General features: G+C 64.0%; 1 pseudogene; it reads left to right on the forward strand.

The window, feature by feature from the left end:
• Positions 1 to 257: 257 nt before the first annotated feature.
• On the forward strand, positions 258 to 9,651 carry LOC139001187 (A disintegrin and metalloproteinase with thrombospondin motifs 7-like; annotated as a pseudogene).
• Positions 9,652 to 15,717: the final 6,066 nt, after the last annotated feature.

The following is a 15,717-nucleotide window of genomic DNA, read 5'->3' on the forward strand; positions in this document are numbered from 1 at the left end:
CCCCCAGCTCCGCCCTTTTATTAAAAAAATATATATATTTTATTGATGTCAGAGAGGAATGGGAAAGGGAGAGAGAGAGAGAGAGAGAGAGAGAGATAAAGGGTGTCCCAAAATTCACGCAAGAAGTAATTTTGATGGAAAACTTGGGTTTATAATGAAAAATTGTAAATGTTTTATTGATGCATAAAGTAGACAGTCTAGGGTTATGTGTGGAACAGCCCATCGGGTCAATGGCCTCCCCGGCTTTGCTGGCACAGACGCAAAGCCGTGGTCTTCATGGGTCTTCCTTGTCCCTGCTCCTGGGCCGTCATTGGTACTTGGTGATGCTGATCCAATGGAAGGGATTGACATCAAAGGGCCACAGATATGAGAATCTGATTCAATCAACCCAGTAAAATCAGGCTTTTTATTTATTTATTTGTTGTTGTTGTTAATGCTCACGCAGAATTCAAATCTTGCCTGAATTTTGGGACACCCTTTTAGAAACATCCGTGATGAGAGAGCATCATGGACCGGCTGCCTCCTGCCCGCCCCACACTGGGGCTCGGGGCCCGCAACCCGGGCCTGTGCCCCGACCGGGAATCGAACCCTGACCTCCTGGTTCCTAGGTCGAGGCTCAACCCCTGAGCCACACCGGCCGGGCGGCTGCCCTCTTGGGCTTGGGCTGCAGGGGAGCCCTGGCCGCCAGGCACCCTGGTGGGAGGAGGGCTGGGCATTCCAGGTCCAGCCTGTCCCCAAACCGGGGGGACTGGGATACCCTGGCGGGCGCCGCGGTCACCGGCGCGGTCGCCGGGCGCGTGTGGGGGTTGGACGGGGCGGGCGGGGGGCTCTGGGGCCGGCCGCGTCCCCACCCTGGCCGTCCCACCCCGCAGTGCTCGGCGACCTGCGGGGCCCGGCACGAAGCGGCGAGCCGTCGCCTGCACCGAGGACACGGGCGTCCCCTGCGACGAGGCCCAGCGGCCCGCCCAGCCAGGCGCCGTGCCTCCTGCGGCCCTGCCTGCAGCGGCTGGACATCCCGGACCCCGACGGCTCCGGCAGCGGCTTCCTCCGGCCGGGAGCTGGACAACGAGGTGGACGCCGTGCCCCGCTACCCGGTCCACCACCCCGCCGGCGCCCCCCCGCCGCCCGGGGAGACCCCAGGGGCCAGGACAACGCCATTGGGGGAGGACGGGGCCGGGGCTGGGCCCGCCCGGACCTGCGCTGGTCGACGACTTCTATTACGATTACAACTTCATCCGGTTCCACGAGAACCTGTCACAGGACGAGGACGAGGAGCCCGGCCCGGACCCCGTGGGCACCGGGGCCCGGCCCGCCTCCCCCCCCACCCCGGGGCGTGGCCCCGCCGAGCCCCCCACGCCGCCCCCCCGCCCCCTCGGCCCAGCCAGGCCGGCCCCCACTTACCCCCCGCAGACGCCCTGGGACCCCCTGCTCAACTTCTTACCCGAGGGCCAATGCCCCCACGGGGGACCCCGGCCCTGGGGCTCCCCAGCTCACCCCGGCCCCCCGCTTCTGTGGGCGCGACGCCTGCCACCCCTGGGCGCCACCAGGAGTCCCCCGGCCCCCCAGCCGGCCGCCCCGGCCCCGGTGGGAGAGCACCAACGAGGTCCCGGAGGACGAGGACGGCGCCCTAGGGCCCCCCGGCCTGCCCCTGCCGGGGATCCCCAAGTCACCCCCTTTGTCCTCCACCGACCCCTCGCCGAGGCCTGACTCCGAGGAGCTGCTGGCCCCCCCCTGGGGGCTGCTCCTCCCACGGCCTCTCTGCCGGACGCCCGGCCCCGCCCAGCCGCCCCACGAGACCTGCAGACGGCCAGCGGTGCCCGGGGACCCGCGAGCCTGGGGGGACCCCCCTGAGCTCCGGCGGGGGGACAGCCCCTCCGACAGCAGCAGAGGCCCCTTGGGCCCCGCCGCCGACCAGGAATGCCAGCTGGGAAGTGGGAGACTGGAGCCAGGCAAGTGTCGGGGGGTCGCGACCCCCCGTTGCCTCAGTTTCCCTGCTGAGCGGTGGGTGGGGGGGTAGGCCAAGGGGGTCTGGAGGCCACAGAGGCCCTCCCTGACCAGCACAGGGGCCACTGGTGAGGGGCAGCCGGAATGTTCTTCTCCCTCAGACTTGAATGCCCCCGGGGACGGGGAGCTCACCCCCAGCAGCTGTGGGTGGGGCAGCCTCCCGTTAGCAGGGCCCCCCAGGCTCTCTCCTCCAGCTGTACCTGCTCTCGGGGCCTGCAGGGGTCTGAGAGGCATGGAACCCCCCCCGCCCCCCGCCTTTCCCCCCAGACCCCCAGACTGTCCCTGCAGGAGGAGGGAGCTTCGGTTCAGGCCCCTCATGTTTGGGGGATGGGGGGGGTAGGGGTGGGGGGGACCGACGGAGGCCCAGCTAGGCACCCAGACCTCCTCCCCAGCTGGTTCCATCTGGACAGCGGGGGTCCCCTCCCCCTGGGTCCCCTGCGAGCAGGGACTCCTCACCCTCGCCAGCTCCTGGGGGAGGTGGGCGGAGGAGCCCATTTTGCAGATGGAAAAACCGAGGCCCTGGGAGCACAGACACACACACACTCGCCCTTGCTCCCCCGATGGACGGCCCGGATGTGGGGTGCCTGGGGAACCTGCCCTCACGCCCCGGCCCCCCCCCCCCCCAGTGGCTCCACCACCTGCGGCCTGGGTGCCTCCTGGAGGCTCGTGCGCTGCAGCTCCGGGCCGGCGAGGAGGACTGTGCGCCCGAGGGGCCGCGCCGCAGCCCGGCCCGCCGCTGCCACCTGCGTCCCTGCGCCACCTGGCACACGGGCAACTGGAGTAAGGTGCGTGGGGAGGCGGGGGGTCACTCGGTTAATCCCTGCAGCTTTGGGGGGGGTGGCCGTCCCCTCCCCCGGGCCTGCGCCCTTTTCCTCGCGCTCCCCACACCCCTTGGGGTCTCACTCTCACCAAATCTGCTTTTTAAAAAAAATTTATTTTAAATATCTTGATTTCAGAGGAAGAGAGGGGGAGAAGGAGAGAGAGGGAAGCATCCATGATGAGAGAGAATCACTGATCGGCCTGCCTCCTGCACGCCCCACACTGGGGATGGAGCCCCCAACCTGGGCCTGTGCCCTGACCGGGAAGCGAACCCGGGACCCTTCGGTCTGCGGCTGGTGCTCCATCCACTGAGCAACACTGGCCAGGGCGCCCGGCTGACCTGGCTCGGCGGTTGAGCGTGGACCTAGGAACCAGGAGGTCAGGGTTCGATTCCTGGTCAGGGTTGCGGGCTGGATCCCCAGTGTGGGGGTGCAGGAGGCAGCCAATCCAATTCCCTCTCACCATCGATGTCTCTCTCTCTCTCTTCCTCTCTGACATCCATCCTATACAATAAAAGGCTGATATGCAAATGGATGCCGAACGGTGGAACGACCGGTTGCTATGACGCACACTGACCACCAGGGGGCAGACGCTCAGCACCAGAGCTGGGCCCCTGGCGGTCAGTGCGCCAGAAGCCGGGGCTCTGGCGGAGTGCAGCCGTGGTGGTGGGAGCCTCCCCGCGCCTCCCCAGGGGCCCTGAGGATGTCTGGCTGCTGACTTAGGCCCACTGCCCCCTGCTCCCCCCCGCCAGGGCGCAGGCCGGGCTGAGGGACCCTCCCCCCTCCCCCAAATGCACGGATTCCGTGCACCGGGCCTCTAGTAGGAATATATTAACCAAAAAGACGCAAACCGGCCCAGGGATCACCCACTCTGCTTTCTCCCTCCGGCCCCCCACCCCTCACCAGGCTGTCCTGCCCGCCTCCCCCTGGGCGTGGGGGGGACAGGCACAGCCCCTGGCAGGGGAGGTGGGGGTGCACCTGCACCCGTCCACATGCCCGCCTCCCCCCTCCTCCCCCCAGTGCTCCCGCAGCTGCGGCGGCGGGTTCGCGGTGCGGGACGTGCAGTGCGTGGACAACGCGGGACCTCCGGCCGCCTGCGGGCCCTTCCACTGCCGGCCGGGGCCCGCCCAGCCGCCCGCCCGCCAGCTCTGCGGGATGCAGCGCTGCCTGAGCTGGTACACCTCCTCCTGGAGGGAGGTGAGTCCGGGGTCTGGGGGAGGGGGGCGATGGGGGGCTCCCGGCCTCCCCTGCCCCCCCCTGACCCCCCCCGCTGCCTGCCCCGTCCGTCCCCAGTGCTCGGAGGCCTGCGGAGGGGGGCGAGCAGCATCGCCTGGTGACCTGCCCCGGAGCCCGGCCTGTGCCCGGAGGCGCTGAGACCCAACTCCACGCGGCCCTGCAACACGCACCCCTGCACCAAGTGCGGCGGTGGGGCCCTGGGGCGAGGTGAGGGGCACCGGAGGGCCGGCTCCCCGCGGGGGGGGCACTGCAGACACGGGGGCGCGGAGAGGGAGAGGGGGGGCCCCGGGATGGGGGTGGGCGTGGGAGCAGCAGTGCAAAGTCCAGGGCGGGGCTGGCCTGTGTGGCTCAGTGGATAGGGCTCCGGCAGACGGAAGGGTCCCCGGGTTCGATTCCGGTCAAGGGCAGCCACCTGGGTTGCAGGTTCCCCGGCCCCGGTCGGGGCGCGTGCGGGAGGCAACCCATGGAGGTGTCTCTCTCACATCGAGGTCTCTCTCTGCCTCTCCCTCTCCCTTCCACTCGCCCTAAGAATCAATGGAAAGATACCCTCGCTGAGGATTATTATCGATGTTTCTTATCTTTTTAAATATATTTTTTATTGATGTCAGAGAGGAAGGGAGAGGGAGAGAGAGAGAAACATCCATGATGAGAGAGAATCACGGATCGGCTGCCTCCTGCACGCCCCCACACTGGGATGGAGCCCGCAACCCGGACCTGTGCCCTGACCGGGAATCGAACCCTGACCTCCTGGTTTCTGGGTCGACGCTCAGCCCCTGAGCCACGCCGGCCGGGCATCAGGGATGTGTCTCTCTCCTTCTCCTTTCCTCTCTGAAATCAATAAAAATCCACTAAAAAAAAACCAAGAAAAACATTAAAAAACAAAGCTGATAAACACCGTCAGACCCCAGCCGGGAAGGACAGAGCCTGGCCAGGGCGGCGCCTCCTCCCTCCCCGCCATGGCCCCCGGGCCCCCCCCAGGCCGGTCCCCTCCCCAGGGGCACAGGGGTGCCAGGGGCCTGGGCACGGGCCGGCCCCCCTCGGGGACCTGGGGGGCGGGGCGGGGAGCAGGGGGAGGCTGGGGGGCCCGCCCGAGGCCGGGGGTGACGGCGGCCCCTCTGCCCTCCCCCCCAGTGCTCGGCCCCCTGCGGGGGGGGCGTCCAGCGGCGGGTGATCCGGTGCGTGAACACCCACCTGGGGCTGCCCGAGGAGGACAACCAGCAGTGCGGCCACGAGCCCTGGCCCGACAGCGCCCGCCCCTGCGGCACCCGGGACTGCGAGATCTCGGAGCAGCAGCAGCGTGAGTGTCCCAGCCTCGGGGAGAAGGGGGGGGGGTCACCCTGGGGCACCCCCAGGGCGAGGCTGAGCGGGGACCAGCAGCGGGGTGAGTGTCCCGGCCTCGGGGAGAAGGGGGGAGGTTGGGGGGGCGCCCCTGCGGCAACCCCCAGGGCAGGGCTGAGCAGGGGCCAGCAGCGGGTGAGTGTCCCGGCCTCGGAGAGAACGGGGGGGGGGGGGGATCGCCCTGTGCACCCCCAGGGCAGGGAAGCCGGGCTGGATGGGGGATCGGGCAGCAGCCGCACCCCAGGCTGCTGTGACCTTGGGCGACCTCTTGCTCCCTCGGGTCACAGAGTGAGGCCGGGACGTCCCCGAGCCCAGAGCCTGGACTGGCTGAGCCCCCAGCCCACGCCTCCCGCCCAGGTCCCCCCACACTCCCAGCTTCCGGGCCGCTGGGTCCTCCGGGAGGACGGGCCACACCCAGGCACACGCGCTCTCACATATGCTCACCCACATGCACACGCCCCTGTGCCCCACACGCACACACACGCCCACACCATACATGTGAGTGTGTGCACATGCATGCATGTGAGCACACACAAACATGCCACCCGCAGCCCACGTGCCCACACGCACACATATACACGTGAGCGCACGCACCGCACACAATCATGCCCGTGCACACAGACACACAGACACGTGTGCCCACATACACACACGTGCATGCACACACACACACGCCTGCACACACGACACACACACGCACACACACACTTCCTGCGGCCCCGACGCCCGCCACGCTGAGCACAGGAACTGCCTGGCGTCCACCAGGCCCCACGCAGCCTCTCTGGCCTCTGTGCCCTCGTCTCTAAGAGCTGGCAGCCCGTCCTGGGGGGCGGGGGGGTCTGTGAGGACTCGGGGAGAAGGGCCCGGAGGTCCTGGGGGGACTCGCGTCTTCCCTGAAGCCACTGTCACCCCGTGAGGAGGTCAGGACGCAGCCCGGGCACCTGTCCGGCGAGGGGACCCCGAGCTCCCAGCCCATCGGCTGTGGGTCCCCCAGCCCCTCAGGACGGTCAGGTCGGGGCCCTCGGGGCTGGGAGCGGCCCCTCCGCCGGCCATCCCAGCGGGAATGCCGCCGCCCACCGGCCTCACCCTGCCCTCCCCCAGCCCTCCCCCTGCCCTCACCCAGCCGGACCCCTGCCCTCACCCTGCCCTCACCCAGCCCTCACCCAGCCCTCCCCCTGCCCTCCCCCTGCCTCACCCAGCCCTCCCCCTGCCCTCACCCAGCCCTCCCCTGCCCTCACCCTGCCCTCCCCCTGCCCTCCCCCTGCCTCACCCAGCCCTCCGCCCTGCCCTCCCCCTGCCCTCACCCAGCCCTCCCCCTGCCCTCCCCCCTGCCCTCCCCCTGCCCTCCCCCTGCCCTCCCGCCAGCCCTCCCCCTGCCCTCCCCCTGCCCTCACCCAGCCCTCACCCTGCCCTCACCCAGCCCTCCCCCTGCCCTCACCCAGCCCTCCCCCTGCCCTCCCCCCTGCCCTCACCCAGCCCTCACCCTGCCCTCCCCAGCCCTCCCCCTGCCCTCCCCCTGCCCTCACCCAGCCCTCACCCTGCCCTCCCCCAGCCCTCACCCTGCCTCACCCAGCCCTCCCCCTGCCCTCCCCCAGCCCTCACCCTGCCTCACCCAGCCCTCACCCAGCCCTCACCCAGCCCCTCAGCCCAGCCCTCACCCAGCCCTCACCCAGCCTCGACCAGCCCTCACCCAGCCCTCACCCAGCCTCACCCTGCCCTCATCCAGCCCTCCCCCTGCCCTCCCCCTGCCCTCCCCCCCCTGCCCTCCCCCTGCCCTCCCCCAGCCCTCCCCCCAGCCCTCCCCCCTGCCCTCCCCTGCCCTCAACCCAGCCCTCCCCCTGCCCTCCCCCAGCCCTCCCCTGCCCTCACCCAGCCCTCCCCTGCCCTCCCCCAGCCCTCCCCCTGCCCTCCCCCTGCCCTCACCCAGCCCTCCCCCTGCCCTCCCCCTGCCCTCCCCCAGCCCTCCCCCAGCCCTCCCCCAGCCCTCCCCCTGCCCTCCCCATGCCCTCACCCAGCCCTCCCCCTGCCCTCCCCCAGCCCTCCCCCTGCCCTCCCCCTGCCCTCACCCAGCCCTCACCCAGCCTCACCCAGCCTCACCCTGCCCTCACCCAGCCCTCCCCCTGCCCTCCCCCTGCCCTCACCCAGCCCTCACCCTGCCCTCCCCCTGCCCTCACCCAGCCTCACCCTGCCCTCCCCTGCCCTCCCCCAGCCCTCCCCCTGCCCTCCCCCTGCCCTCCCCCAGCCCTCCCCCTGCCCTCCCCCCTGCCCTCTCCCCAGCCCTCCCCCTGCCCTCCCCCCTGCCCTCTCACCCAGCCCTCACCCTGCCCTCACCCAGCCCTCACCCTGCCCCGGCCGCTGACGCCACGCACCTGCCTTCAGGGCACCGCTGGGTCCCTGCTGCTCTCGGCCCCTCACGTGGGTCCCAGGGCCATGAGAGGGGAAGGTGGGAACGGAGGCCTTTGGGGCTGGAAGGAAGGACAAGCTACCCATGAGGTTCTGTTTTTGTTTTTTTGTTGTTGTTTTTTAAATATATTTTATTGATTTTTTTACAGAGAGGAGGGGAGAGGGATAGAGAGTGAGAAACATCGATGGGAGAGAAACATCCATCAGCTGCCTCCTGCACACCCCCCACTGGGGATGTGCCCGCAACCCAGGTCCATGCCCTTGACCGGAATCGAACCCGGGACCCTTCAGTCCGCAGGCCGACGCTCTATCCACTGAGCCACACCGGTTAGGGTTTTCCCCATTGATTTAGAGAGAGTGGAAGAGAGAGGGAGAGAGAGAGAGAAACATCGATGGGTTGCCTCCTGCACGCGCCGGGACGGTTCTGGCTTTGGAGGGAGGTCAGGTGGCCGAGCCAGGAGCTGCCCCAAGAAGGGAGTTTCCGCCAGGAGCTGCCCCAAGAAGGGAGTTTCCGGCTGCAGCCCGCCCGGGGGTGGGGGTGGGGGTGGGGGTGGGGGGGAGGGGGTGACTCCTGGGGCTGCCTGGCCCGACATGAGGGCGTCAGGGAAGCCTGGGAGCCCCAGGGTGTGAGGTCACCCCCGGAGGCAGCTGCCAGCATGGAGGCGGGGCCACTGACAAAGGAGGGGGACCCCCCCCCCCCCGCGAGGCAGGAACAGGACGCACGTCTGCCCGGCCGGGTGGCAGCTGAGGGCTGTCAGCGGCACCGGGCGGGGTCAGAGGTCAGGGGCCTGGACGCAGCTGCTTCCCCAAATAGCTCCAGGGCCCCGGCCAGTGTGGCTCAGTGGATAGCGCGTCCGCCTGCGGACCGAAGGGTCCCGGGTTCGATTCCGGTCAAGGGCACGGACCTTGGTTGCAGGCTCCTCCCCGGCCCGGGCCCTGGTCGGGGCGCATGCAGGAGGCAACCCATTGGTGTGTCTCTCTCACATCGATGTTTCTCTCTCTCTCTCCCTCTCCCTCCTCTCTCTCTAAAAATCAATGGGAAAGCCCTGACTGGTGTGGCGCAGTGGATAGAGTGTCGGCCTGCGGACTGAAGGGTCCCGGGTTCGATTCTGGTCAAGGGCATGTACCTTGGTTGTGGGCACATCCCCAGTGGGGGGTGTGCAGGAGGCAGCTGATCGATGCTTCTCTCTCATCGATGTTTCTAACTCTCTATCCCTCTCCCTTCCTCTCTGTAAAAAATCAACAAAATATATTTTTAAAAAATCAATGGGAAAATATCCTCTGGGGAGGATTAAAAAATAAAATAAAATAAAAATAAAGTCAATACTTCAAAACAAAGAAAACCAAAATAGCTTCAGGGAGCAGTGGTGGGCGCCCTGACCCCCCGCCCCCTGCCCCCGGCCCCCCCTCATGCGCCCTGACCCCCTGTCATCCCCCCCGCCCAGGCTGCGAGCTGGACCGGCTGCCCTTCGGCTCCTGCGAGAGGCTGCGCCTCCTCGGCCGCTGCCGGCTGCCCAGCATCCGCGCCCGGTGCTGCCTCACCTGCCACGGCTGAGCCCGCCCCCGGCCGACCAACCGGCAGACCGACCGGCTGACCGACCGACCGACAGACCGACCGGCTGACCGACCCGACCGACCAGCCGACCGGCCGACCGACAGACCACTGACAGACCACTGACAGCCGCACGGACCTCAGTGCCACCTCCCCCCCCCCTTCGCGCCCCGATGGTGCTACCACCCGCCCCCCCCCCCCCGCGGGCTGGGGACCCCTCAGACAGGTGATTTTTTTATTCTAACAGTTCGTGTAACACACGGTTATTTTGTCATTGTTATTATTGTTATTCTATAAACAAGTATCTACCGTGTCCAAGTGTCGCCTGGCTTCTTCCGGGGGGAGGGGGGACTCCAGGTCTGAAATTCTGCCCCCTCCCTCCCCCCACCGCCTTTTAAAATATATATATATATTTAATCGATTTCAGAGAGGAAGGGGGAGAGGGAGAGAGAGAAACATCAGTGATGAGAGAGAATCATGGACCGGCTGCCTCCTGCACGCCCCACACTGGGGATGGAGCCTGCAACCGGGGCCTGTGCCCTTGACCGGGAATCGAACCCTGACCTCCTGGGTCCTAGGTCGATGCTCAGCCCCCGAGCCCTGCCGGCGGGGCTGAAACGCTTTGTCATGGCCTGGGGGGGGTGGGCAGCGGGGAGAAGGGAGCGGGAGGCCCGGGAGGCTGCTGCCTGGAGGAGGCGTCCCAATGCCCCTGCTCTGGCCCCCGGCCCCTCCGCCCTCTGAGGCCCAGACCCACGTTTCCCAGGGACGGGGCTGCCCCTGGGGCGTCCTCTGGGCTCTGTCAGCCCCGGGGGGGACGGGGGGACCCCCGGCCCCTAAGGGAGGGGCCGCAGGGAGGAGGGCTGCCCTGGCCCAGCCTCCTGCCCATGTCCACCTCCATCTCCATGCTGGAGGGGGGGGGGGCTGAGCTGACCCTGGTGCCACTGCGGTCGGCGGCCGTGTCACTGCGGACCCCGGGGACTGGGCCCCCGTGACCCTGACCTGCGACCCAACCACCTGGCACCTGCCCCCCAGCCGCTTCCTGCCACACACGCTCTGGCCAGACCCCGGGCACACACAGGCCTGGACGCATCAGTGTCCCACGTGGCCCGGCCGGCGTGGCTCCGTGGCTGAGCGACGACCTAGGACCCAGGAGGTCAGGGTTCGATTCCCCGTCAGGGCACAGGCCCGGGGTGTGGGCTCGATCCCCAGTGGGGGGCGTGCAGGAGGCGGCCGATCCGTGATTCTCTCTCATCATGGATGTTTCTCTCTCCCTCTCCCTCTCCCTCTCCCTGCCTCTCTGACATCAAAAATAAAAATATATTTTAAAAAGAAAAGGAAAGAAAAGAAATCACTCCTTGGGGATGGAGACCCGACGCTGAATGAAGCATCAACAGTGTCTGTGGCCGCCCCCGACACCCCCCAGTAACGGGGTGCCCCTGGGCCCAGACGCTCTCCCTCCCCGCCCCCCATTTCATACCAGAAGCCCAAGGCTCTGAGGGCAGCAAACCCACCTCCTGTGAGCTCAGGCCGCCCAGGGCCAGGCGGGAGGCTGACCTTGGACTGACCTTGGACAGAGGTCACCCGGAAAGGGCACGGCAGGCTGGGGGCTTGGGTGCGACCAGGACGGCCGCCCCACCGAGGGTGCGAGGGCCGGGCGCTGGCTTCCTGTCTGTCTGTGCTGCCCCGGGAGCCCCCGGGGACCTGCCTTCCCCACGGTCCGCTGTGCACGGCCCCTCACGAGAGCGGGGAGCAGGGCCTGGGCTTGGGGGGCTCCCGGCCCCAGCGGTGCCCTCAGGAACCCCGAGTCTCGCTGCATCCTGTCCCCGGGGTGGGGGGAGCCCTCTCCTGCTCACAGGGCCTGGGGAGCCTCTCTGAACCCCACGCAAGGACATTTGCTCTTGATCTGACGGGTTTTTCCCATGATGATGGGGGGGTGGGGTGTCCCCAGTGTCAGCTGGGCCTGAGCTGTCCTCCCAGGAGGCAAACAACCGGTGACTCAGGCAGGCCTGGCGCCGACGGGGGGTGGGGGGTGAGGGAGGGGCGGGGTGCCTGCCTGCCACCATGGCAGGGGCTGCCCGGCTCCCGGCTCCCGGCTCCCGGCCTGGTCCTCGCCCAGCGCCCAGCCGGCTTTGGGACAGAAAACACGGAATTATATTCACGTTCCTCACCGAGGCCTCAGTCCCTCCTGCTGGTTCAGGGGCAGCCGGAAGTCACACGCCTCCTCCTGGGCCCCGGGGTCCCCTGCAGAGACGGGAAAGCGCCCCCGTGCCTGCTGGGTGAGAAGACGGGGCCCTGGCCGGGGTGGCTCAGTGGGTAGAGCGTCAGCCTGTGGACCGAAGGGTCCCGGGTTCGATTCCCGGTCAAGGCACAGGCCCGGGTTGCGGGCTCCATCCCCAGTGTGGGGGTGCAGGAGGCAGCCGATCCGTGATTCTCTCATCATGGATGTTTCTCTCTCTCCCTCTCCCTTCCTCTCTGAAATCAATAAAGTTATATATTTTTTTTAAAAAAAAATCAATGGGAAAATATCCCCGGGTGAGAATTTTAAAAAAGAAAGAAGGGGTGCGGGGCTGTGGGAGGCCCCAGGAGTCCCGCCCCCCGGTTTGTAGACCTGAACCCTCAGCTGCAGAAACTCGGTCCCTGGCACACGGGGCCCAGAGGCGGGGCCAGGGCACCCGCAGTATGAATCACCTCTGACCTCTGACCCCCGAGTTCCCCTGCAGCCGCCCCCCCCTGCCCCCCACTTGGCGGTCCCCTGGTCCGGGGACCCTGACTCCTGAGCCAGCTGCTGGGGAAGCCGCGCCCAGGCCCCTGTGAACCCCCTCAGCGTCGGAGCCCCTGGCAGCGCCGCTGGTCGGGGAGACCCGCCTCCTGAGTTCTGTGGGTTCCGGCCAATCTGCGAGGGAGGCCACCCCCTAATCTCAGATACGGACACTGGTGCCCCCCTGTTCTGCCTCCTGCAATACCAGTTGTGACCACAGGGTGGCAGCATTTCCCTACTTTGGGGGGGAAAATCCCATTCATGAAGGTCAATGGACAAGTTCGTTGTGGAGTTTGTTTTTTTAAATCGTCCCCCGAGGATATTTTTCCATTGATTTTTATTTTTAAATATATTTTTATTGATTTCAGAGAGGAAGGGGGGGAGAGAGACGAGAGAAACATCCGTGATGAGAGAGAATCATTGCTCAGAATCAATAAAACAACTGTCCCTTGGTCTTTGTTGTGCCGCCTGCAACACCACTCGTGGCCACGAGGTGGCACCATTTATCTATCTATCTATCTATCTATCTAATCATCTATCTATATCTATCTATTAAAAAACATCGCGCGTGGGAAAATGGGCCATTGAGTTGTCCGCTTTGTTAAACACGTTGCGGACCAGTCGTGTTATTGCTAGTTTTACCCAGCGGCCAGATAAGTTTCTATGGGAAGAGCACAAAAACCGTTTTACATGAATGTTAAAGGCGCGCCTTAAAATTAAATGCCCATTGCATTTTGAAGTTATTGATCACATGTTCCGACAAGCGAGTATCTTTTTTAAAAAAATATATGTTATTGATTTTTTACAGAGAAGGAGGAAGAGGGAGAGAGAGTTAGGAACATCGATGAGAGAGATCGATCAGCCGCCTCCTGCACGCCCCCCACCGGGGATGTGCCCGCAACCCAGGTACATGCCCTTGACCAGAATTGAACCCAGGACCCTTGAGTCCGCAGGCCGACGCTCTATCCACTGAGCCACACCGGTTCGGTCCTAATATCTTTTTAAAGGATGATTGGCCACAAGCCTTAGAACAGGAAGCACGAGAATTCTCGTGATCCGCCTGCAGTGTGTCAAGAGCCTGGGTGGTGGTGAATCTCGAAAAATCCCCCACCTTCTTCTGCTCATGCCGTTGGCACGCTGCTTGCTCCCCCCGAATACTCTTTATTTGGCTTTTTATTATTTTTTTTGGTTAATCCTCACCCAAGGATATTTTTCCCACTGATTTTTAGAGAGAGTGGAAGGGAGGGGGAGACAGAGAGAGAGAAACATCGATGTGAGAGAGGCACATGGACTGGCTGCACCCTGCACGCGCCCAGACCCGGGCGTGGGAGCGAGCCTGCAGCCCGGGGACAGGCACGTGGCCCTGACGGGAATGGAACCCAAGATCCTTCCGACCCCCTTGGCCGACGCTCCAATCACTGAGCCAAACTGGCCAGGGCTTGGCTCTGAAATCCTGGCTCTGGAATGGCTTGCATTTGGAGCGCCTGGCCCAGCAGCCGGCTCACGGAAGGCCCGCCTCAGTTAATTCTCTGGGTTCTGGCAAATCTTCAAGGAAAGTCACCCCCTAATCTGAGATAGACACTTGTCTTTTTTTCCTGCCCCTGCAATACCACCCGTGTCCACAGGGTGGAAGCACTTACTTTTGGGGGGGAAATCGCATTCGTGAAGGTCAATGGACAAGTTAGTGGCTGATTTTGCTGGTCAAGTTCATTGTTTTCAGAAACTAGTTTGTCATTAAAATATATGTATATTTATTAATTTTTTTACAGAGAGGAAGGGAGAGGGACAGAGAGTTAGAAACATCGATCAGCTGCCTCCTGCACGCCCCCCACTGGGGATGTTCCCCCAACCAAGGTACATGCCCTTGACAGGAATTGAACCCGGGACCCTTCGGTCCGCAGGCCAACGCTGTATCCAGTGAGCCACACCGGTCAGGGCTGCATTGGTTTTTAAATCCTGGCTTTGGCCCTAGCTGGTTTGGCTTAAAGGTCCTGGGTTTGATTCCAGTAAAAGGCACATGCCCAGGATGTGGGCACGATCCCCAGTGGGAAGCGTGTGGGAGGCAACTGATCCATGACTCTCATCATTGATGTTTCTATCTCTGTCTCCCTCTCCTTTCCTCTCTGAAATCAATAAAAAGTATAGATTAAGCTCTAACCGGTTTGGCTCAGTGGATAGAGCATCGGCCTGCGGACTGAAGGGTCCCGGGTTCGATTCCGGTCAAGGGCATGTGCCTTGGTTGTGGGCACATCCCCAGTAGGGGGTGTGCAGGAGGCAGCTGATGGATGTTTCTCTCTCATCGATGTTTCTAGCTCTCTCTCCCTCTCCCTTCCTCTCTGTAAAAAATCAATAAAATAGATTTCTTTTAAAAAATCAATAAAATATATTTAAATATATATATATAGATAGATTAAAATCCCGCCTCTAAACCGGATCATTACGGGAGGGCCTGGCGATGCAGCTCTAGCTCAGCTGAGTCTGACCTCCGTGAACTTGTAGGTTCAGGCCGGTGTGGGAGGGACGCCGGACACCGCTGGTTCCTAATCGGATACAGAGAACTGTCCCTGTTGTTTCTATTCTGCTGCCTGCAACACCTCTGAGTGTCCACACGGCGGCAGCATTCACCTGCTTTTAAAAAATGCGGAGCGTGGGAAAATGGACAATGGGTTTCCGTTGTGCCGCTCGCAACACCTCTGCGTGTCCACAGGGGGGCAGCATTTACCTGCTTTTTAAATAAAAAAAAATTCCTTTGTTTTAATGGGTCTCAAAATTCTAGGACAGACTTTTGGTCAAGTTGTTTCCATGAAAAAGTACCGATTTTAAAAACTAATAACGTTGCCCTAACCGGTTTGGCTCAGTGGATAGAGCGTCGGCCTGTGGACTGAAAGGTCCCGGGTTCGATTCCGGTCAAGGGCATGTGCCTTGGTTGCGGGCACATCCCCAGTAGGAGGTGTGCAGGAGGCAGCTGATTGATGTTTCTCTCTCATTGATGTTTCTAACTCTCTATCCCTCCCCCTTCCTCTCTGTAAAAAAATCAATAAAAGATATTTTAAAAAAACTAATAACTTAGAAAAACAAGACCAAAAAAGGGGGGGGTGACCTAATAACTTAAAGACTGCCACACCCACCGAAGAGAGAAAGGGCCCACGAGGCATCGTCGGCCCCACGGAAGGAAAGGAGAAAGTTCTGTGGACCAACTACCTCCTTTGTGAAGACATGGGCCGGGAAATGGACAACGGAGCCTGGATGGATCCCTGGCGTCCGGATGGTCGTGGTAACTTATTGGGGTCGGGAGGCTCTGGAAACCACCCCCTCCTCCAGCGCAGGCCGTTCCCCCCAAATCCCACGAGCGGCTGTGAGGACTGACTGACGGACTTCGGCTCCGGGACCGAGCTGTTTGCTCTGTGGGTTCTGGGTTCCGGGAGAGGCACAGACCCACGTGCTCCTGAGCTGGGCAAACCGAGACTGTACACGCGTGTGCCCTGCTCTGCCTCTCAGCTCAGCACACGGGTGTGCCCTGCTCTGCCTCTCAGCTCAGCTCACGCGTGTGCCCTGCTCTGCCTCTCAGCTCAGCTCACGCGTGTGCCCTGCTCTGCCTCTCAGCTCAG

This window comes from Myotis yumanensis, unplaced genomic scaffold (assembly GCF_028538775.1).
Source record: "Myotis yumanensis isolate MYYU_CA2020_CCGP unplaced genomic scaffold, mMyoYum1.0.hap1 SCAF_128, whole genome shotgun sequence".
Lineage (NCBI taxonomy): Eukaryota > Metazoa > Chordata > Mammalia > Chiroptera > Vespertilionidae > Myotis > Myotis yumanensis.